A 22339-nucleotide genomic window follows, 5' to 3' on the forward strand; every position below is an offset into this window, starting at 1 on the left:
TCCTGTTTAGGTCCACAATCCCTTTAAAACATGGCAAGGATTTTAGGGAAAAGGAATTTAAAGAAGCTCTGCAAGTGAAAAGCGCCTTCTCTTAATTTTAGATCCATGTAGTAAAATTCCACTAAATTGGGGGCCCGTGAAGTAAGAAGAAGGGAGAAACAAGCTAAGAGGAAGGCACATTTGGCAAACCCTCAACGTGATCAACTCCTGCCCAGAAACCTATGTCCCCACTGTGGAAGGACGTGTGGATCCATAATTGGCCTCCACAGTCAGTTACGGACATACCATTAAGATCATATTCATGGAAGGCCATCTTACTCGTCTATGAGTGATTGCCAAAGAGAAAGAAAGGGAAGAAGAAGGTTTCAAGAGGATTCATTGGCAGAGGCTCCAACTGCCAGCAGTTGTTGGTGCAAATATACAAAAAGACTCAGTGCATATTGGTGCTACCATGTCTTGAGTGTGCCAGGCATCCAGTGACCCACTTCTCCTTGAACCATGACCCTTGTAAAACCTGTGCGCGTTGAAACAAATATTCCAGTGGAGAATACGACTCTGAAGACTCATGCTCTCAATATCAATACACCACTTGCTAAAAGATGGTGCGCATGACAACACAAAAGATGCACTTAAGAATAATTTGACAGCTGCATAGATAGTATTGACATAGCGTCTGGGCTCTGATGTTAAGAACGCTGAACTATCTAATATTGCGCCATTACTTCATGTCTCGTGTACCCTGTGGTTAGAATAGTCTACAAACCCCTTTTAAAATCCGAAGTATATATGATTGTAAGTGACAGAAGATCAACAACGGACAGCAGCAACAGTCTGCCTCTTTTTCAGTTTTGGACTTCCCAAACCATGATTTATGCACCAGTCGTAATGGTGCAGAGAAAGGTGTGCCAATATGGACGCGATTGCTATGTTGCGTTTGAGCTATTATCCCATGAAACAATACCAGGGAATAGGCTCACATGGTGAAAATCAGGGATGGAGAACCCTCTTCAATCATAAATCCTCATGTCTTTAGTGCAAATACTAAAGGGAGGTTCTAAGAATGTTCAGCTGTTGCCTCCCTGTGATCATGAACCTTGCATTATCATAGGGACACAAGAAGGCCTCCTGGATCAGGCCCCTGACCCATCTAGTACAGCGTCCTATTGTCACAGTGGCACCAACCAGATGTGTGTGAGAAAACCACAAGCAGGATCTGAGACAAACAGTTCTCTCACTTCCGGCAGAAACACCAGCAACTGATATTAAGAAACATGGTGACTCCAACTATGGAGGTAGAGCACAGCTACCAGGGTTAGTGGCCATTAATGGCCTCATCCTCCATGAATTTGTCTAATTCTCCTTTAAAGCCACCCAAGTTGGTAGCCATCAATGCCTCTTTTTGGGCTCAATTCCATAGTTTAAGCATGCACTGTGTGAAAAAGCACATGCCGTATTGGCCTGAATATAAGCCACACCTTTCCCCCCCAAATTCCGACCGTGAAAAGTTAAAAGCGAGGCATGAATTTGTGACCTTACAAAAATTGGCTTTTACGATATCGCTGCTGAAACAGACATACAGTAAAATGGAACCAAAAATGTTTTCTTGCCAATTTGCGAGTTTGAGACTGTTCATTTTCCAGTGAGTGCCTGCGGAATTGTAGCGATTGAATGGCGATTTGCGATTTTAGCGATTGTACGGTAACTTTTGCGGGCTTGCAAGATCAAAGGTTTAAATTGGCTTGGAGTTACAATTCTACCAACCGCAGCGATTTTCAGTCTGTAACCCAATTTTGAGGGAGCAGCTTATATTGGGGTATTGTCTTTTCCCCCCCTTTCCCCCCCTGCATTTTAAAGGTGCTGCTTATTTGCAGGTACGGCTTATATTCAGGCCAATACGGTACTTTTCTCTGTCCCCAATCCTCCAAATGTTCAACTTCACTGGATGCCAGAATTCAAAATAACTTTTATTGCGTTAGTACATAGACCACAGCAGAGTAAAGCAACAACATACAGGACAATCACAACTTTCACAATGGTAAAATAATCACAATTAAATTTAGTACACAAGAATTAGTACATAAACTATCTGCATGCCCTTGATGTAAACAAAGCTTGACTTGTAAAGCAAATGAACATCACTAAAACAAAAATCAGATAAAAACTTGACGGGTGGCATGAACAGATTTTATCGGGATACAATCACGCTGCAGTCACTCCTTTGTCATTCCCTTGAGCAACCAATAACCGAACGGGGAAGTATTTTATCTGGCTTGCACTATGTTATTCTGCTTAAAGATTGTTTCACTGGTTTTTATTCTGTATTCAAGGCTGCTACTTAAGAAAAGCACCGAACCTCTCCCCACCAGCGTTACTGCCCCTGAATCCTATGGAACTCCTGCATTTGGCAAAACAGATGCCTTGCAAAGGATTAGTCCCATTAACAGAGAACAGGTCTATCAGTAGTATTAGCAACAATACCGAAATGGACCTTCCAAGTCCAGAGGCGCTATATCCCTAAATTCCAGGCATTGAGGAAAAACAACCAGGGAGATCTGTTACCTGCATGTCAGGCTTGTAATCTCATGGGTATCTGGCCGTCCAGTGTTAAAGAATGGGGGACCAGCTGGCCCCTTGGTCTGATCCATCAGGATTTTTTTTAATGTTCTCTGTCATCCGTGGCAAATATATACACTGTTTTTAATTATTTTATGTGTAGATTGCCTTGGCATGGTGGTTTAAGTGGCAATTAATAAATTAATAATAATGATGGTGATGATGATGATGATATACATGTGTCTGGGATATTCGAGCCAGGTTTATCCAGCCCAGTGGCGTAGCGTGGGTTGTCAGCACCCGGGGCAAGGCAAGTAATTTGCACCCCCTAACCCGTGGATTTGCGCCCCCTAACCCTAACCCCCAGATGTTGTGCCCGGTGCAGCCGCCCCCCCTGCACCCCCCACGCTATGCCACTGATCCAGCCCATCCTATATAAGTTCCCTGGGCGTTCAGAACAACACAACATCTCCCTATTACTACAGGAGAAAGCCCAGAAGTCACATATTCAGTCTCCAGATTCTGCACTGCCATGATAGATACTCCTCAAATGATGGTCCATGCTACAAATCAGTCCTAAAATGAAGGCCCATATTGTTAGATCTGTGGGACTGTGGGAAACCCGGAAGTACTGGAAAGGGTTACTTCTGGGTTTTGCTGCTCGTGCATGCGCAGAAGACCAAATCGTGTCACGCGCATGCGCAGACGCGGCGCTGCAAGTTACGAATGCTGTGGGTTGCGAACGTGCCTCCGTCACGGATTACATCGTAACCCGAGGTTCCACTGTAGCTGTTTTAACTAGTCTTTTAAAATTCTTCTTATTAGTTTTTATTCACCCATTATTTATGCTTAATCAAGTATTCTATGTATATGTTTTAATCTACGGTTGGTTCTTGCTCCCATTTATTTAATAATTATTCGCTTAGATTCATACTGTTGTGTTGTTTATTTAGATGTTTTGCTTATGCTGGTCTGGGACCGAATAAAGTAAATTCATTCATTCATGTGTCTGGAGAAGGGAGCAGACTGGTTTCAGGAGTGCTTTGCCCTGCTCTGCCTTGTTGCCTGTACTGCCATTTGAGTCGTTCTTTCTGCCTGAACACAACCCAGTGCCCAGTGGAGCAGCACAGGTAGGGTAAGGGAAGTGACAGCATGGGGTGGGAACGGCTAAGGAGGGAGAAACGGTACCCTGATCAATTGAGTCCCTTCTTCCTAAGTCATCTCTCTCTCTCTCTTTCTCTCATGCTCTTGTTAACTCCCAGGCTCCAGTATGGAACTGAGCAGCCGGGAGGACATCAAATGATATAAAATGATTTGGAAAGAGGGGGAACACTATTCTAGCCAATCTGCTCCCTCTTCTCACGCAATTTGCAAATTTCAGGTACATGGATCTGGACTGTAAACATATCACTTCAGTTCAGATACTACTGTGATTTTTTAAAAAGCAGGTAGCAACCCTATAAATGCTGCAAAATCTTAATTCTTGAATTTACCATTTAAGGTTTAAAATTGGGCAACACACTCAGACTTCTGCCATGCAAGCTTGACTTTTGCTATCAAATCCAAGCTATCCAACGGTTAACAGAGAGAGTTGCAAATGCAGAAAATAACTTATACAGCAATCATGGGTTGGGATCAGCAAAAGAACATATCACCAGCAGAGGTAAAGTTAATAAAACTAAAGGGTATTTAGAATAAAAATAACACAATTACTACAGTGAGTCATCAGCATATAATGTCCTCAATTAAAATCAGATTAGATGACGCTGGAGAAAATTTCATGCAGGGCTGCAGTCCTGTGCACTCTTATGCAACTCAAAGTGGGACTTGGCATCTGAATAAACATTCTAGTCTTATTTTCAAAGGACACCCTACAATGTATCTATCACCTATGACAGAGAAGGGGCAACAGCTGTTGCTGGACTACAATTCCCATCATCCCCACTGGCCAGTGGCTGGGTCTGATGGGCTTTGTAGTCCAACAACAATGGGAGGGCACCAGGTTCCCCACACCTGCCCTACACTATATAGTTTCAAGGCAGCTTACATGAAAATAACAAATGCCAAACAATAACCAAGAAAGCGAACCCTGAAAATTGCCACTAAAAGATTAAAGGGGATCCACCTGAACATGTGTTTAGGATTTGGGCTGCAATTCTAAACACACACGTAATTGGTAAAGACCCACCTAAATCCATGTGCCTTCCTGGCCTTCCTAATGGAGCTTTGAACAGTTTTAAGTTACAATCCTTAAGCACACAAACTTGTAAGTAAATTTCTATTGAAACCAACCAGGTATTGATTTCAGTGAAGCTCAATTCCAAATCTATTGGTGAGACGAGGGAGGGAAATTATACAGGGGAGGCAGCAGCACCTTTCAGCCTGGGTACTCCTAGCAACATACTGTTGGATGCCACCTCAAGCAGAGGCTTGACAACCATATGTCAGGAGTGCTCTGATGGTGTTTCCTGCTTGGCAGGGGGTTGGACTCGATGGCCCTTGTGGTCTCTTCCAACTCTATGATTCTATGATCTCCAAGTAGTGTGAGATGCCAGGGCGTCCAGGCGCTTACCCAATGTTTGGTTTCCTCAGAATGAGGGACAGCGGAGACTGTGTTGTCTTTAGGACATATGGTTTATTTACACATATATACAACCCGAGTTTAGGGTAGAGGGGCTCACAGAATCAACACCCCAAAAGTTCTTGCTTCTACCAGTGACAGCCTTAGATTCAAGCATCTCTTTCTCTCTCTCTCCTGGCTGCTCTCAAGCTCTCTCACACAGGTTTCTCTCAGTACCACCCATGTGCCCTCTGGCACAGGGCAACTTCTTTCGTTATAGTAACAATAGTCCATATGTCCATTAATGCCAAAGAAATCGCCTGACTAGAAGAGAAACTTCCATTAGATTTTAACCCTTGCTGGATCCACGACTGCAAGGATTAGTAACTCTGGGATCAAGCCATCAGACTAACCAAACTCACAACATTATATATTTCTTTATCTGACAACAGAAGAGCGCTATAGGCTCATCATGTCCAGTCCTCACAGTGGCCAACCAGAACCCCACAAGCAAGAGTTGAGTCCCAGACACTGCCATTTCAAGGCCTGATCCTCACCCCACACTTCCCTCCCTCGGACTGGACGATCACGGTGACATAGCCACGTGGGCACGCCTTGGGGGGGAGGAGCCTAAGTGGCCGTCCGCGTGGGGTAGAGGAAGATGAGTGACAGCGCCCGGAAAGGGGGCGGGCAGCCCTCGCCCTCCGGCCGCCCTATCAGGGCCGCCCGCCTCGCAGCCCCTTGAAACAAGCGAAGGAGAGGCGGCTGGGAAAGCCAAGGAGCCTCGCGGTAGTTTCCAAAGCGCGCTGGTGGCGCTCTCCGGCCGCCGCTCCCTTGCCAGCAGAGCCGCGCTGGGATTCTCGTGGAGACGCGTGACCCCGTCGAACTTTCCGTCGGGTTTCATTATCCCTCCTTCGTTCCCCACCCTCCAGCCTTGACGTTTCTCTCTCTCTCTTTTCCACGGATCTTTCTTGCGGGTTCCTCGGAGCCTCGGCTGCTGGCTGAGCTTTGCCTCCAGCTCCCCTCCACCCGGCGGGCGCAGGTGGCTCTGCCTGCCTGCCTGTCTCCTGGCCCCGTGAGGAGACATAGCCGGTGGCACATAGCGGTTTCCTAATACTGGAGAAAGAGCGCGGCTTTGGATGGGGCGATCGGCGCGCTTGCCTTTCCTCCGGCGGAGCGGCTAGGCTAGATCCCGGCTCATCTTTGCTGTTGCGCGCCAGGTAAGGTTTGCCGACGCTGCGCTCTCTAGGGCGCACGAGGAAGCAGCTTTTCTTCTTCCCGCCAGAGGGAGGAAAGCGCCCGCCAACCTCCGGGGTATCTATCTATCTATCTATCTATCTATCTATCTATCTATCTATCTTTGGTAGTGGTGGGGCTGTGCAGTGCAGCCGGCCGTTGGTTGTCTTGCTCGGCGTAACCTGTGCAGGGAGCAGTTCCGGCGATGCTGTTCCAGGGCTGGAGAAAAGATCGGACGGAGCCGATGACAGAGAGATCGCCTTCCACTCAGTTACTCGCTTACCACAACCAGGTCCGCTAGGCAACCTGCTTCCCGATCCTTAGGTGCCGGGAAAGTGGCGATTCGAATCCACGCTCGTGCCTTGGGGAGCGAGGCGGTGAGGAAGTGAAGCGCGCGTGATGCGAGCTGGAAAGCGCCAGCAGCAAACGTGTATGCGTGCGGGGGGAGGGGGGGCGTGGAGTGGCGCCCTTAGGTGATCAGACTCTGGACTGAAAGGGGTTTTTTCCCACCCCTGTTTAGGTGGTTATGTGTATACGTCGCATACTTCAAAATGCCCTGCTGCACTTGCAGGCCTTCCGCTAAGTGGGGCTCCGGACTTCTGCCCCGACGGCATTGCTATTTGCGCTTGGGCGTAAAAAGAGGGAACTTTTTTCGGTTTTTTGAGTCGTGGGAGCGCTCAAACTAGTCTTCCAAGCAAGGGGATGCGAGCAACTCCTATGTTTTGCCTAAGCATGACCGTCTGCCCATCAGGTAGAGCGCTGTAAACTTGACCTATATTGATACTGTAATCCTGCGCGCGCACACACGTACTTACCTGGGAGTAATGTCACGTATTTCCTAGGAATCACGCACATGGTTGCTCTGTATCCGTTGTTTTCCCTTTCGCGATTCCAGAGGCTTGAGAGAATTAAATATCTGAGGCGCCGGCGCGCCGGCAGACTTTTGGGGACCAGTACTCTGTCGGGTGGCGCATTTGGAGACAAAGCTTCATTCAGAAGTTAATTCCACCAAGTTCAGTGGCACTTGCTCTCCAGGCAAGAGCGCGCGTAAAATAGCAATCCCTCCTAGGGGATTGGATAGTTGTTTGTGGGCAGGTGTGACTGGAAGCTACTTCTCTCTCTCTCTCTCTCTCTCTCTCTCTCTCTCTCTCTTTGTGTGTGTTGGATTCTGGGGCCAGATGTAGGAAGCCTTGGGGGTTGTTTTAAAATCGATGAGCTTGGAATAGTTGCTGCAGAGCAGAGGCTGGCGGAGCCAGCCACAGCTGAAGTGGACCGCTTTGTGGGAGAGCCTGGCCAAGCAGCTGCCCATGGGCACTGGGAGGCCGGGAGAGCGTTTCTGCCTCGGCTCTCTGGGAGCCATTTGGCTGGCTAACTGTGATGCCCAGCCAAGTCCTGGCAGGCCAGCGCCTCTTCTGTCGTAGGAAGGGTTTAACGTGCGGAGCTCAGTCTGTTTGGAAAGCCAACGCTCCGCATTGCACGAGAGCGGAGCGGTGAGACCCGGAGCATATGCAGAGTGCAGGTGATCGCGCAGAACCATTACCGGCCCCTCCAAAGCGCGGCCGGAATGACGAGCTAAGGTGTTTCCAGTTTACGCAGAGTGCGAGCGCCTTCTGGAGGGGCCTGGGGAAATGATCTCGAGCGCAGCACTTCCGAAAGCGCGATCGTGTTTGTCCGGGAGGCGCGCGGGCAAACAGACCTATTTTCGCTGCCGCCTCCCTTGTGCAGTTCCTAGTCTGCTCGAGACGGGGGTGTAAAATAAAGTCTCCTTTGTCAGTTCAGCGGCGAAGCGTGGCAAACCTGTAAAGGAGTGAGGATCCATCAGCGAGAGAGACAGAAAGATGGATGAAGTGTCCTCTCTTGCTGGTCGAGATCGGGGTGCGGAGTAACCCGGCAGGCTCTTCCCTTCCCATCCGCTGTCGCCTCCCCCCCCCTCTACCGCCGCATACGGTTTCATTTCTTGCCTGAAACCTGAAACCTATCCAGGATAAGTGGAGGTGTGAAGAAGGTGCGTCGAGAGGCAAAGCCCCCCCCCCCCCCGGAAAGAGTGAAATAAAACTTTTTTTTTGGATTCTCCTCTCGCCGCCTGCAGCGCACGAAGTGGGTCTCCTGCTGTTATACTCCTTTATCCACAGACAGCCCCAGTCAAGCGTGGTTAATATGGCTGATCGCAGGAGATAAAGTGCGTGCTCATTCATTTTATCGGCGGACGAAGAACTGTGCTTTAACAGGAGATCGTTTTAGAAATGTAGTACATGAGACGGAGGTGAGTGGAGAGTTCCCTTCTGTGTGGGCGCGGAGAGAAAATCCTTCTTCCCGTTTAGTCTTTCCATTTTGTAAGTTAATCACAGCTGAAAAACAGAATAAAACCCACCCACCCAACCGCACAACTTTTGAGGTGTGTGCACATCAGAACTATAGGAACGTTTTTTCTCAAGGGGGAGCAAGACAAATTGTTCTGTGTTGCTGCGAGGATATGTATTAAGGGACAACTTCCCTTAACATAAGGTGCATCTGGAACCACTAGCCCCAGTTTATTGTGACAGTGAGTGACTGATGTCATCACGCCTCTAAAGCCTGCTTGCTACCTGGCCTGCGTGAAATAAATTCTGCATGCATTCGTTGGCATTATTTGCAAACTGTGTAGTAGAATGACTTAAAACGGCAATCTTATGCATACTTACCTGTGAGTAAGCCCAGTTTAACATAGTGAGCTATCTGGCTGGAGCAGTGGAAGTGTTGGGAGACAAGAGAGGGTGAGAGGGTGTATGTGCAAATCAGGGCAGTGTATAAAACTAATTGCTAGAAAGTCCAAGCCACAGATATATAGACCTGATCAGTCCTCACTTTTGTATTAGCAGTCCGGTACCCTGACATTAACACGCTTAATTGTGTTGTGTCCTTTGCTTAACGGTAAGTGCAGGTGTCTGTGGCTAGGAAAACATTTCCTGTCCATCATACTCCTTAGTTTTCAGGTAGCCAGCTGAGATGTTGTGGGCTGCTTGCTCCCCCCCCCCCGATTCCACACGCTGTAAAAATAAATAACTCACGACAGCGTATTCCCAGTATGCCACTCAATATATTCCAAGGTGCGCACACAGTAATTGCATGCAAACCTTTGCACAGATGTGTTTTCAAATTGCTTTGACATACATTTTCCCTGGCACAAGTTGTATTTGTGTAGCTGGCATTCTCCCCCCCCCCGCATGTTTTGATGGGAAGTAACTGAATTCATTTTGTGTTTTTTTTTTTAAAGCATAATGTTTTACTGATATGCTGTAGTCTTCTGGTAAACCTGTGTATATAGAGACCCATGAAAGGGTATTCTTCTCTCTCTCTCTCTCACCAAATCATTCAGTAGAGGAAACAGTTACCCCTCAGCCCAGGGAACAAGTGGGTCCATTTTGGCGACTTATATTTATGATGATAATATTAAGTCTAATTAAAGACAGCAACACAGGGACCATCTGGGTGTTTGCAGCCTGTCTGGTCTTTGTATGGGAAAAAATATTGTGGCAATTCATTTTAATATTAAAAAAATATACTTAGAATCTTGAGTTTTATCATTTTGTATTTGGATTAGCCTTCTTTTGTCACCACCATGTACAAGCAGTGGTGGTTGATGCCCATTGAGACTGGTGGAGCAGAATTCAGGGAGGGCAACAGTAGGCGGAACTGGAGCCAATGAGAGGCAAGGCCAACTAATTCCTGTTTCGTCCTCATCCTTTTCCTTGCTGTAACTGAGCCTAAGTAAGAAGACAGGCAGCTGAGGTTTGGTGGGGCAGTGCCTCATTTGCCCTAATGGACCAGGCCCCACATTTACGTGTAGGCCAATGTGCTTGAAAGAATCCAATTTAGAGATTATTTTGTTTATACAGAAAGGAAGTATACTATAATATACTCCATTCTGCATCATGTCAAGTGCACTGTTAGCCCTTGCTAGAAAAAATGAAATTATACAAACCTCTTGTTGCAACATGAACTGGCTTCAGGTGCTGAATGTCAAGATTTCTGGAATAGTTGAATTTTCAGAAACAACATCTCCCCCGAATGAGATTTTGGAAAGAAAGATGCTTTTACAAGTGGCCCTCTTAGCAAGGCACCAGTTCAGTTTTGAAAATGAGGTTTGAAAAACTGCCCTTCTCGTTCCCACATGTTGGTTAAGATCCTGCTACTTATGGCAGAAACTCCTATGCTAACACTTTCCTTGAGGATGAGTGATGTTGAAACTGCATCCACTAGAGATTGAGCATGCGCTTGACATCATCGCCAGCCAATCAGGTGTTTCGGAACCACACCCTGGCCAAAGCCATATTGCGATATGCATTTGGTGGTTTCATTCTACTCCCTGTAATTGCGACAAGCGTACAGAGAACATCTCAGTTTGAGAACAAGTTCTGAGTGCCATTCCCAGCACCACACAGTTCCACCCCCCACCCCAAATATGCATCTGGCAATTCAGTCCCATTTACATAGAAGTATGTCCTGGGGATTTCTGTACTGCTTCTAAATCAGTTAAAGTTATTTAATGGTAAGCAAAGTCCTAAAGGTCATGGGATCCCAAAGGATTGCCTCCTCCCAAATTAACTGGTCATCTTTGGAGATCCACCTCTGAGTCCCTTGATGTTAGGCAGATAGTGATCAAAGAGGTCCTGCTTAGTTTAATTGGCATCCTCAATGTGGAAAGCCTTCCCAAGATAGGTTAACCTGCAACAGAGTCTGATGTGTCTCCCAGAAAGCCTTTGTGTTTACCCAGCAGAACATCCAGCGGTCCTCTACAGATTTTACTGACTCTTCCTCTTTGATCTGGTGCTCTTGTTTTGCTGAGTTAATTCCATGCATTCTATTTTGTCACTTTGTATTACGCTACCAAGCCAAGTGTAAGCTCCTTGTATGAATTCATAAGACCCTTAACGGCTTGGGTCCAGGATGTCTTAAGGACTGTCTGATTCCTTACATCCATCCCTGATCAATGGAATCTTTGAAGGAGTTTCTGCTAGTGTTTCCCAATGGCTCAGATCCACCAGGAGCGCGACTCTGTGGAGCTCTCTTTCAGCTGAGATCAGACACTTCCCCCTTCTCTAGGTGCTTTAATGAAGACCTTTCTAGTCTAGCAGGCATTTTAAGTAAGTTGCATCATGCCTAATTTATTGAATTTGTTTTTACTGGTGGTTTTTGTTTGTTTAAGCAACTTGACTGATGAGTCCCCCCACCTCGCCGCCCAATCATTCTGTGAACTGTGTGGTGACCATCTAGGACCAAAAGCTGCCAATAAATAAATAAATAAATAAATAAATAAATAAATAAGATTTAATCAGCCATATGTTAAGCACCCTTGGGTTCTTTGTTTAAAAAAGCTGGAGAGTGGAATACTAATACCTTGGATGAATAGATAGATAGATAGAAAGAATGAAAGCTTGGCTAGATCAAAGATTCCATCTCTTGATTTAAGGACAATCATAATTTTCCTTTTGTCACAGTGATTGGTAAAGTGGACCATGTTAAATAACTAAAGATAGTTCCTGACATCATGTCAGCATCCTCTCTGACTCTGTTTATCCATGCATTTTTGTTTTGGAACTAATTAAATTGCACCAGTGCTGTTGAGCTGTCCTATCTAACCTATGTAGTACAGAACAGATATGTATAGTGTGGCACACTACCTCAGTCTCTGAGTGGTGAAGATTCCAGGGGTTTCCAGGGTTTGTGTTTCTTTCAGAACGAGGCACAGCGGAGACTGTGGTGTCTTTAGGATATATGGTTCATTTGCACATATTTACACATATATACAACCTCATTCTAGGATGGAGGGTTTCACAGCATCAACATCCCAAGAGTGTTCTGTCTTTCCCATCTCCATATTCCAGCAGAAATCAGGCATGGCACTCTCTCTCTCTGCCTTTCCATCCTGCAGCTGTTGTATCAAGCTTCTAGCTCACATAACTCAACTCACCACTCTGGCCTTTTGTACTTTATTTTTAACTAGCAGACAGTGGAGGGAGGGAGGGAGTCCCACCCATTTGCACCTCGTACAGAGCCACTCCCTTTGTTATCTTAATGACCCATACTATGTAGTAGGCCCTTACCAGGCTGGCCTGGCTATTTCAGCAATTGAATCCATGCTGGAACCAGGAATTAGAAGGGAGGCTCAGGCAAATAGCCTACTCCCCTTGCCAAACTCACAACCAAAGTTTGGTCTGCTGACAATAGTTTTAAAGGCTATTCCTATAGTGAAGGATCACAGTATGCTTTTACTGTATTGCATGCTTATTTTCACTGCTTTTCTCCAGTTTATTAGTTGACCCTAATATTTATCCTCCCGTTCCCCACTGTAAATTTGGAAGAAAGCTGGAGAGCAGACGTTTTAGGAATGGTTCCAAATATCAGCCCAGTTGTAGTGGCCTTGGACAGGTTGCTGTCTTCCAGTGAAATGAAGAGATGGGCTGTCCTCACAAGGTTGATGGAAGCATATAATTAATTAGGACCATGAAAGAAGGCTATTGACAAGCTGGAACGTGAGCAGAGCAGGGCAACCAAGGTGATCAAGGGTCTGGAAACCAAGCCTTATGAGGAACAGTTGAGGAAGTTGGGTATGTTTGGCCTGGAAAAGAGGAGATATGATAGCCATCTTCAAATATCCGAAGGGTTGTCACATGGAGAGTAGAGCAAGCTTGCTTCTCCTGCTTTGGAATGTAGAAAGAACTTTCTGACAGTAAGAGCTGTTTGGCAGTAGAACAGACTCCCACGAGAGGTGGTGGACTCTCCTTCCTTGGAGGTTTCTAAGCAGAGGTTGGATGGTCATCTGTCATGGATGCTTTAGTTGAGATTCCTGCATTGCAGAGGGTTGGACAAGATGACCCATTGGGTCCCTTCCAACTCTGAGATTCTATGATTCTATATAATTCAGGGATAGGGAACCTGTGGCCCTCTAGACGTTGCTAGACTATAACAACTCCCATTGTGAAGGTCTACCTTGCAATGGTTGATGGAGCTGGTTTTTTAAAATAATAATTTGTGAGCCATTTAGAAACTTGTTTTGGCATTAAGCAGTATATACATTGAATAATAATAATTCCTGACCACTGACTATGGTGCCTGGGTCTGATGGGAGCTGGAGTCTCACAGCATCTGAACAGCCTATCTGATGTAAAGCTTCATAAAAACAACAAGCAGCATTCTACGAAGGAAAGAAAAAAAGAGCTACTTACTCTGAACAAGGTAATACTGCTTTCAACAGTGTGGTGCCCTCTAGAATCTTTGTACTACAATTCCCATAATGCATGTGCTGAAGAGGCTGATGGGAGTTGAAGTCCAAAACATCTTGAGGGCCCCTTGGTGTTGAAGGCTGAGACTTATACCAGTAGCAGAAGATATTAAAGGGTTGCCTTGCTTCCAAAACTGTTCTAGCAATTATAGTGCAACACTACATTTGCTCAATGCACTAGTACATTTTAAGGCCTGCTCTGATCCCACTCTGAGTTCATAGGAAGAAAGATACTAATGATTTTGCAGGCCACAAATTAAAGTGCATTAGACTATAATCCTATGCATGCTCTCTTGGAAGTTAAATATACCTAGAGAATTCACTACTGAAGTGAGAAGAAGACTGTTCTGTCCTCGCCCTCAAACTTTGCAGGGATCTTTTGAAAACATTTACAAACTTACTTTATCTATTCTATTATGAGCTGCCTGGGAGAAGCTCTGGCTTTGAAAAACAGCATTCTATCTGCATATTTATTATTTGCATATTTGTTGTTGATGATGTTTAGCATAACCTATGGGATCATTAGAATTGTTTAGCATTATTAAAGAGGGGTAATTTTCCATCATGCTTTACGTTGCTGCCAATTTATATATATACTGCCGATTTGTATACTGAAATAAAATGAACCATATGGATGACTGAAATGTTGCCATTGAATTGTCCGGGAGAGAGAGAGAGAATGTATAATTCACTTTGAGTTGACATAAAATGCAAGATGTGCATGTAATGAATTACTTTAAATTAGAAAACAGTAAGCAACTGTTTAGGGAATTAGGAAATATTCAAATAAGTTGAATAGTAATGATCTTTTGATCTATTGTGGCATTAAAAAAAACACTTAGAAAATTACAAGAGCTCCTGCTGATAAAGAAATCATCAAGAGGATTTAGATTATTTTAAAAGATTTTTAATTGTGGCATACTTTTTTGGCGTTTAGATCTTGTCCCATCAGATTTATGTATCTAATATTGTTGCTTATGATACCCAATTCAGGCTGAAGTCCAATGTCTGTATGCATATGGTGGTGTAAGTCTTAGAAAGGCTATATTGTAGCTCAGTGGTACTTTGGGAAGGTGTTGGTGTGTCTGGATTAAGCCCCTTCCCCCAGTTGAAAATGTTGCAACTCACTTTGCACTGGTGAGATAAGCTTTGTAGTTTTAGCAGGTTGTGCATTCTAGAAAGATTAATGGATTAAAATTTTAAAAACTCTCATACAAATATACTGGCCCTTTGCATTTTGAAAGCCTGGAAGCCAAGAACAAGGAGGGCATGTTATCAGGCATAAGATTATTGGGGATCAGCGCCAGATGTACGTATAAACTAAACAAGCTATAGCTTAGGGCCCCACTCTCTTGGGGCCCCCAAAAAAAATTAAAGAAAAAAAAATGGATGTACATTTCCAAAATATAAGATAAAAAACAAATAAAATAAAACCTACATACAGCAACAGTGTTTTGTGCTGTGTAGGCTCCCATGATGTAAGTAATGGGCCTCACCTGCTAGCCTGCTCCCTAAAATATTACTGTTATTCTCATTTCTATATATAGCGTGCCTACATTCTGCATGGACTGGTTGCAACATGTGCAAATGGCTTTAGATACCTATTAGGTCCATAAATTACCATGTAGCATATATTCAGCACAAAAAACAGCGACAATTGGTTGTTGACAAAGAACAGCTGGACATATAAAGGGCCCCATTACCTTCAGGAGCTTAGGGCCTCATCAAACCTAAATCTGGCCCTGTTGGGGATACATGTGGGGGGTTCATTGAATAGAAGTGTTACATCAGGATTTAGGCACAGGTGACTTCAAGCCTGGGTTTACTGCAATGCACTCTGTGTGGGGCATCCCTTGCACGTGACCCAGAAACTGCGGTTGGCACAGAACGCGACAGGAACGAGACCCCGTGAGCATATAACACCTCTGCTCAGAGAACTGCGCTCCTTGCTGATTTTTAATTATCTTTGACTGTTTTTCATGACATCTTTATTTTTTTGGGGGGGTAAACCTTTTGGAGGTTTTACTGTAATCAAGCGGTATATAAATTTTGATAAATGGAAGCACCGTGCAATCCATGTATTTTATTTATGTCCAGAGGTTTCCAACGGTGGCCTGGGACCAGGGGTAGGGAGCTTCGGGTCTTGGTGCTAAATTTGGTCCCCCTGGGGGGAGAAAACTGCAGTAGACATATCCTGATGCAATCTAATTAAGTAAGTGCAAAAAAAAAAAAAAGTTATAAAAGGGCACACCCCTGTTCTGGATACTCCATTCCATTTCTCTTCTCACTATTTCCTCCTTTCCCTGCCCTCTAACAGTCTGTCAGCATTACGGGTACCCTGTATACACTCAGGATGCTTCCAGACTCTCACTACTGTCAGGTGGAATTCAATCACAAACCTGCAAATTCAGGTTGTACAATTAAAGTGGATTTAGTGCTCTGGTGATGGAAGAAAGTATGGGAGAGCAACTGCCTTACACAACGTAGTATGTCTCCACACCTGAATCAGAACAAATGTTTAATCAACAGGTAATCTGAGAGTAACCTCAGTCTTCACTGGGTTGCTTTGCATGTGCTCCCCCCTTTTAGGGGTCCCCCTCTCAAATATTTTTTTGTACTTTAGCAAATCTTGGTGGTTCTCCTGAGTCTGCGGGTACATCCTCCTTTTCTCTGTATTTCCCTATTTTGGCTACAACACACTCAGAGAATTGAGATAGCAATTAGTAAATACCTGCAAGTTGCAAAACATTGCAAGTATTGGCACTAGTAGTAACTAAATTTTCTTCTTGTGTTATAAAGAACAAGGATATTTACAACAGGGACGGGTATTTGACCAGTCTAATGTTGACCAAATGTTGCATTTTAAAAGTATTAATATTATAACAAGGAAGATAATCTTCAACAGGTTTGATTTTTTTTAAAAAAAATAGATATTTGTCACTGTAAAATGATTACAATAACTTTAAAAAAACCATAGTTAATTGTTTTATTGTATTTTATTTCCACCCTTTCTGCAAGGAGTTCAGGGTAGCACACACAGCCTATTATTTAATCCTCACAACAACTTTGTTAGGTTGTTTGGCTGGCTTGCGGATCACAAGTTGTGGTTAACGTGTGAACCCAAATACAGTGGTACCTCGGGTTACATACACTTCAGGTTACATATGCTTCAGGTTACAGACTCCACTCACCCAGAAATAGTGCTTCAGGTTAAGAACTTTGCTTCAGGATGAGAACAGAAATTGTGCTCCGGTGGTGTGGCAGCAGCAGGATGCCCCATTAGCTAAAGTGGTGCTCCAGGTTAAGAACAGTTTCAGGTTAAGAATGGACCTCCAGAATGAATTAAGTACTTAACCTGAGGTACCACTGTACCCTTCTTTAACCATGGCTAAGGAAGCTGCAAAAGCACAAGACAAGCGCAGCATGAAAACAAGCCAAACTTTGGAGATACAAACCATGATTTATGTGATCCTCCATGGCATACATGATATGTTAAGCAAACCATGGCCTTTATGCAATTGTGTTCACACAAACAAAGGCAGTTCATGCTGAGGATGTGTCTCACATGTGTATACTTTGCATTTGCTTCGTGTGCAGGCATGTATTTGCCACCCTTTCCTTAAGAGTTCCAGCAAATCCTTGGAGAGATACTCTAGCATTCTCTTCTGTTTGTAGCTTTGCTCTTCCTTTAAGGCATGCAGGTTGTACCATGCTGGGCTATTCATGGGCCTAAGGCATATTTAGCCTGTTTTATATCCTATACAGTCATACCTTGGTTCTTGAACATACTCCGTTCTGGAAGTCCATTCGACTTCTGAAAACATTCAGAAACCAAGGTTTGTCTTCCGATTGGCTGCAGGAGCTTCCTGCACTCAATCGGAAGTCGTGTAAGCCATGCTGGACGTTTGGGTTCCAAATAATGTTTGGAAACTGGAACACTTACTTCCAGGTTTTTGGCGTTCAGGAGCCAAAACGTATGAGTACCAAGGCGTTCGAGAACCAAGGTACGACTGTACCTTCCCCTCGCTGAGGGGAAGGTATGCTTCAGCCCTCACGTGGTAGTTCACAGAAACAGCTTCCATCTGGCTCCATTGTGGGGCTGTACATGTAAATCTTCCTGACCTGTTGGGAGCTGCTGTAACTGAAGACTTTTGGTTCTAAGCAGGGATGCCAACAGGATCTGTGGACATGAGGAAAGTGTTTTAACAAACATACCCCAATACCATCCTTTATCCAGCTGCTTCTGTTCTGGGAGGGGCCCATCCTGAGTCCCAGATGGGGTTAGTGGTGGTCAACATGCCTCCTGAAACATTAGAGCTGCCTCCACACTTTGTCCTCTAACTTTCTCCAGAAATGTCTGGTTGACTTGTTTTTTAAAATGAAAGCTGCCCCTGCTGGTATGGGGTCAGTACAGCTGTACCCCTGTGTTAGAGGCCCTGGTTCTACATGAACTGCTGTTTGGAAAATGCTCATGGGAGTGAAATATTCTCAAGCTGTGGTCTGAGTCCTGTCCACTAACCATTGTGCCCTCCTGAACATGATAGGGCTATAAAGGTCTTCCTATTTGAGCAGGACCTTGCCTGAGCATCAAGGCCTGCCTGGCTCTGGTGTATTTTTCTGTGTCTTATGGGCTCTGGCACCTCAGCTCTGTCTCAGCTTCTGGCTCCTGTCCTGCTGCTCACTTCTATGGCTGAGCCTGGACATAACTATGGGCTGTTAGCACTGCATATTCCTGGTGGTTATGCCTAGTGCATCATATTCCTGTTGGTTGCTGGAATGCCTGTGGAGACTTGCCTGTATAGAATCAGCCAATGACAGCTCAGTTGGTAGAGCATGAGACTCTTAATCTTAGGGTTGTGGGTTTGAGCCCCACGTTTGGCAAAAGATTCCTGCATGCAGGGGGTTGGTCTAGATGACCCTCATAAGGTAAAGGTAAAGGGGACCCCTGACTGTTAGGTCCAGTCGCGGACGACTCTGGGGTTGCGGTGCTCATCTTGCTTCACTGGCTGAGGGAGCTGGCGTAAAGCTTCTGGGTCATGTGGCCAGCATGACTAAGCCACTTCTGGCAAACCAGAGCAGCACACGGAAATGCCATTTACCTTCCCGCTGGAGCGGTACCTATTTATCTACTTGCATTTTTACATGCTTTTGAACTGCTAGGTTGGCAGGAGCAGGGACCGAGCAACAGGAGCTCACCCCGTCATGGGGATTCGAACAACCGACCTTCTGATCAGCAAGCCCTAGGCTCTGTGGTTTAGACCACAGCGCCACCTGCATCCCTAGATGATCCACATAGTCCCTTCCTATTCTTCAATCCTACAATTCTTAATGTGAGAAATTCCTCAAGGGAGGGAATGAACCTGTCTGTCTGACCCTACCTCAAATCGACTTCTACCTCAGAGATTTCCCTTCAGGCCTCATTCTCTTGAGGAATGAAATGCCTCTTTGTAATAATCCAAACAACAACAACAACAACAACAACAGTTAGAATATAGGAGGTGATTCTCCAGAAAGCCTTATTGGAGAAGTCATAGCAGCTTTCCTTCTGCAATAGAACTAGGGCTGTTCTTTTTTGTAGTCAAGCGTATGGGATGAGAATAGAAAGTCTGAATAAATAAGTTTCAGGAAAAGATTAGATAGGATACATATTTGCAAATGAGTAGAGCGTTTGCAAAAGGAATTAAAATTGTTTGTTTGTGCATGGTCCCCGTGTCGCGTTCTGATGGAGTTAATACTTTATACCCATGTAGTTTCAGTCACAGTAGGGGTCACTTTTCAATTGGCCCCTTGCTGCTTCTCCAGTAAGGATAATATATTAATAACGTAATTTATTTTGATTTACCTCTTTTAAAAGCATGCACAATAGCTGTGAGCGGTCTGACTACAATGTTCCGTAGTGTAACAATGGGAAAATCTCAGCAGGGTGAGGTGCTAATAATATACACAGAAATTAATTCTGCTTGCCTCAAGCATTAAATAATCGGAGGTAATCGTCAAACCCACCCCTCCCGTAATACATTTAAAGAAATAATAATCATCAAGTTTTTTCTTTCCCCATCTCATTCACAATTCACAGTGTCACTTGTTCCAGTGAATTGCCACATACCTTTCAAAAACTACTAGCATTGCAGGAGTAAACAAAAATGTACCCTGAATAGCCCAAGTTGCATGTGTGAAAGCCAGTGCGCTTAAAGGCTAAGACTAGGGAGAGCAAGGTTCAAATCCCCAGTCAGCCACGATGCTCACCTTGGTACAGTCACTATCTCTCAGCCTCGCAGAGTTGTGGTGAGTACGAAATGTTTGGGAGAGAACAGTGCATTACAGCTGGAGCTCCTTCAATCAAGTGTGTGGCTTTAATACCTAGGCTATAAGGCTGTGTGTGTTACACCCCCTTGTTATCTTCCAGTCAACCCTTATATACTTCCACCATTGTTTTGGTTCAAGGTGCTAGGAGTCAAGCAGTGCCGTTTGGCAGCTAGATCCAGGCTATCGTGGTGCTTGCCAGAAAGGGTTGGCCTATCTGCTGTTGGCTCAAGAAGGGTCTGCTGATAGAAGGGATCAATAATCTGATAAAGCCCCCCAGACTCTGGTGTGACTCCTCAGTTCCAGTTGGGGTGAAGATTAGGGTACCCCTACTTGCCTCTCAACGTATTGCCTTGCTATCTCTCTTGCTTGCCAGGCTAGCAGTGAGCCAGCTCACCTGTCCTCTCCAGCTCATTCTCGGTCTTGATACACCTCCAGACCACTAGCCCTGGCACTAGGCTCTTGCCCATGGCTCATACTACAATATACCAGTTAAACTGTGATCCTCTACACCATTCTCCCTTAAACCTGGTTCCCTCCAGATGTTTTGGACCACAACTCCCATCATCCCTGGCCACTGACCATGCTGGCTGTGGCTAATGGAAGTTGTAGTCTAAAATATCTGGAGGGTATCTGGTTGGGGAAGAGCAGGTCAAGATGCTCTTGCCCAAGTCAAGGGCCACCTGTGTGCCCTGGTGCATACTATGAGGTTCTGTCTATGCTGACATCTGTATTCACTTCACCGGAGAGGGGAATCTCCATACATACATGTTTTTGCATGTCTGAGATGCCAGGGATGTTAGCTGGAATGCTTTCCCACTGACCTATGGTCCTTTCCCTGAAAGACGTAAGTCTTTTTCGCCTATGTTGGCCTATAAAGTGTGCACATATTGATGGCACTACATAAATGGCGACAATAGGAGAATGAGGCCTACAAGGAATGAAAATCACAAGTGTGGCATTGCAACTTGGAGCTAGTTCCAGCTCTGGGTTTTGCAGGTTCTCTGGCAAGCTGTATATATACTTGCCTGGACCCTGACAACATCTTCAAGTGCCATTTTGCAGCTGCCCCAATGAGATGAGGTGGGTAGCTACCAAGGAGAGGAGCTGGTCGATGGTGGCACCCCAATTGTGGAAAGCCTTCCCCAGTGTCATGAGAAATGAAAGACTCACTATCTAGTAAGGGAGCAGGAAGAACAGAGGAGGGTACTCTCTCTTACTTTAGGTGGCTGAGAGAAGATCTGAGAGATTAGGCCTTATGTAATCTCAAATCTACAAATGTTTTATGTTACTGAAACAATGAGAGCAGTTTGCCTTGTGCTTGTTTGGCAGCAGAAGCTACTCTCACAAGATGTACTGATGACCATAAACTTGGATGGCTTTAAAAGAGGATTAGACATTTTAATGGAGGATAAGGCTTTGTTCTATCTCCACTGTCAGATGCAGGATGCCTTTGGGTCCCAATTGTTGGGAGCTGCAAGTGAAGAGATCTCAGGCTTCCCATAGGCATCTGGTTGGCCACTGTAAGAACAGGATGGCAGACTAGACAGGCCTTTGGCCTGGTCCAGCACAGCTCTTCCAATGTTGCATTGCGGTTTCATTTGTGTTGGGTGCAGACCTTTTTATTTTCTTAGGTTCTTCAGTTTCAAAACACGTTTGAATGCTTTTTAGAACTTGGGCACTTCTGGTTGTTTTGTTTTTTTTAAAAAAATCATTTTTATTGATTTTCCAATAAAAAACCATCCAATTAATATATCCAATCATAATACTCCAATTAAAATAAAAAACTAAAATAGAAAAGTCCAAATTATAGTCCAAATTATAATTATCAGTTTTTTGGAGCTCCCCACGGTCTGGATCTCTGAAGCATATCTCCACATCCCAGTCCTGCCTCTCCTCGTTTCCATATCTTCCACATCTCGATTTTAACGCTTTATAATTATCCGTCCCTGGTTCCACGATTCTCAGTCATGTCAAACATCATATACTTTCATCCGTCGAATACAGCTTTATTAGTATATATTTTTCCAACTGCCTTTTTATCAGCGCAGCTTCCTCTGACTCCATTCCAATCCGGGATCTTGTGCAAATCTGTTATCTGAAGTTTAATGGCGCAGCCACTCCCAATCATTAATTGTCCAAACCTTCCTTTTGAGCTTTATTGAACCAGTACCTTCCAAGGCACTTCTGGTTTATCCTGATGTTGTTTTTAGCTGGTGTTTGATTTTATTTTCATGTTGCTGTATATTTTTTAATGGGTTTTATTTTGTTTTGTTCAAGATCTACATAGGCCAGAGAACTCACTGTGAATGTGTGGTAAAAATGCCACAAACAACCGATCAGGTGTGTGGGGGGCGCTCTTCTTCCATGCAGTAGCTCAGTTAATGTCCTTTTGCATCAGGGCCCAATCCCCACTGCTGTCCCAG

General features: G+C 44.8%; 1 protein-coding gene across 1 annotated transcript in view; it reads left to right on the forward strand.

The window, feature by feature from the left end:
- Nucleotides 1–8407: 8407 nt before the first annotated feature.
- Nucleotides 8408–22339, forward strand: part of TAFA4 (TAFA chemokine like family member 4) — a 139848-nt gene continuing 125916 nt past the window's right edge. Inside the window, exon 1 of the mRNA XM_082210819.1 lies at nt 8408–8612. The gene's annotated coding sequence lies outside the window, so the exon portion shown is untranslated. The remainder of the gene's footprint in view (nt 8613–22339) is intronic.

This window comes from Podarcis vaucheri, assembly GCF_965113315.1.
Source record: "Podarcis vaucheri genome assembly, chromosome: 2".
Lineage (NCBI taxonomy): Eukaryota > Metazoa > Chordata > Lepidosauria > Squamata > Lacertidae > Podarcis > Podarcis vaucheri.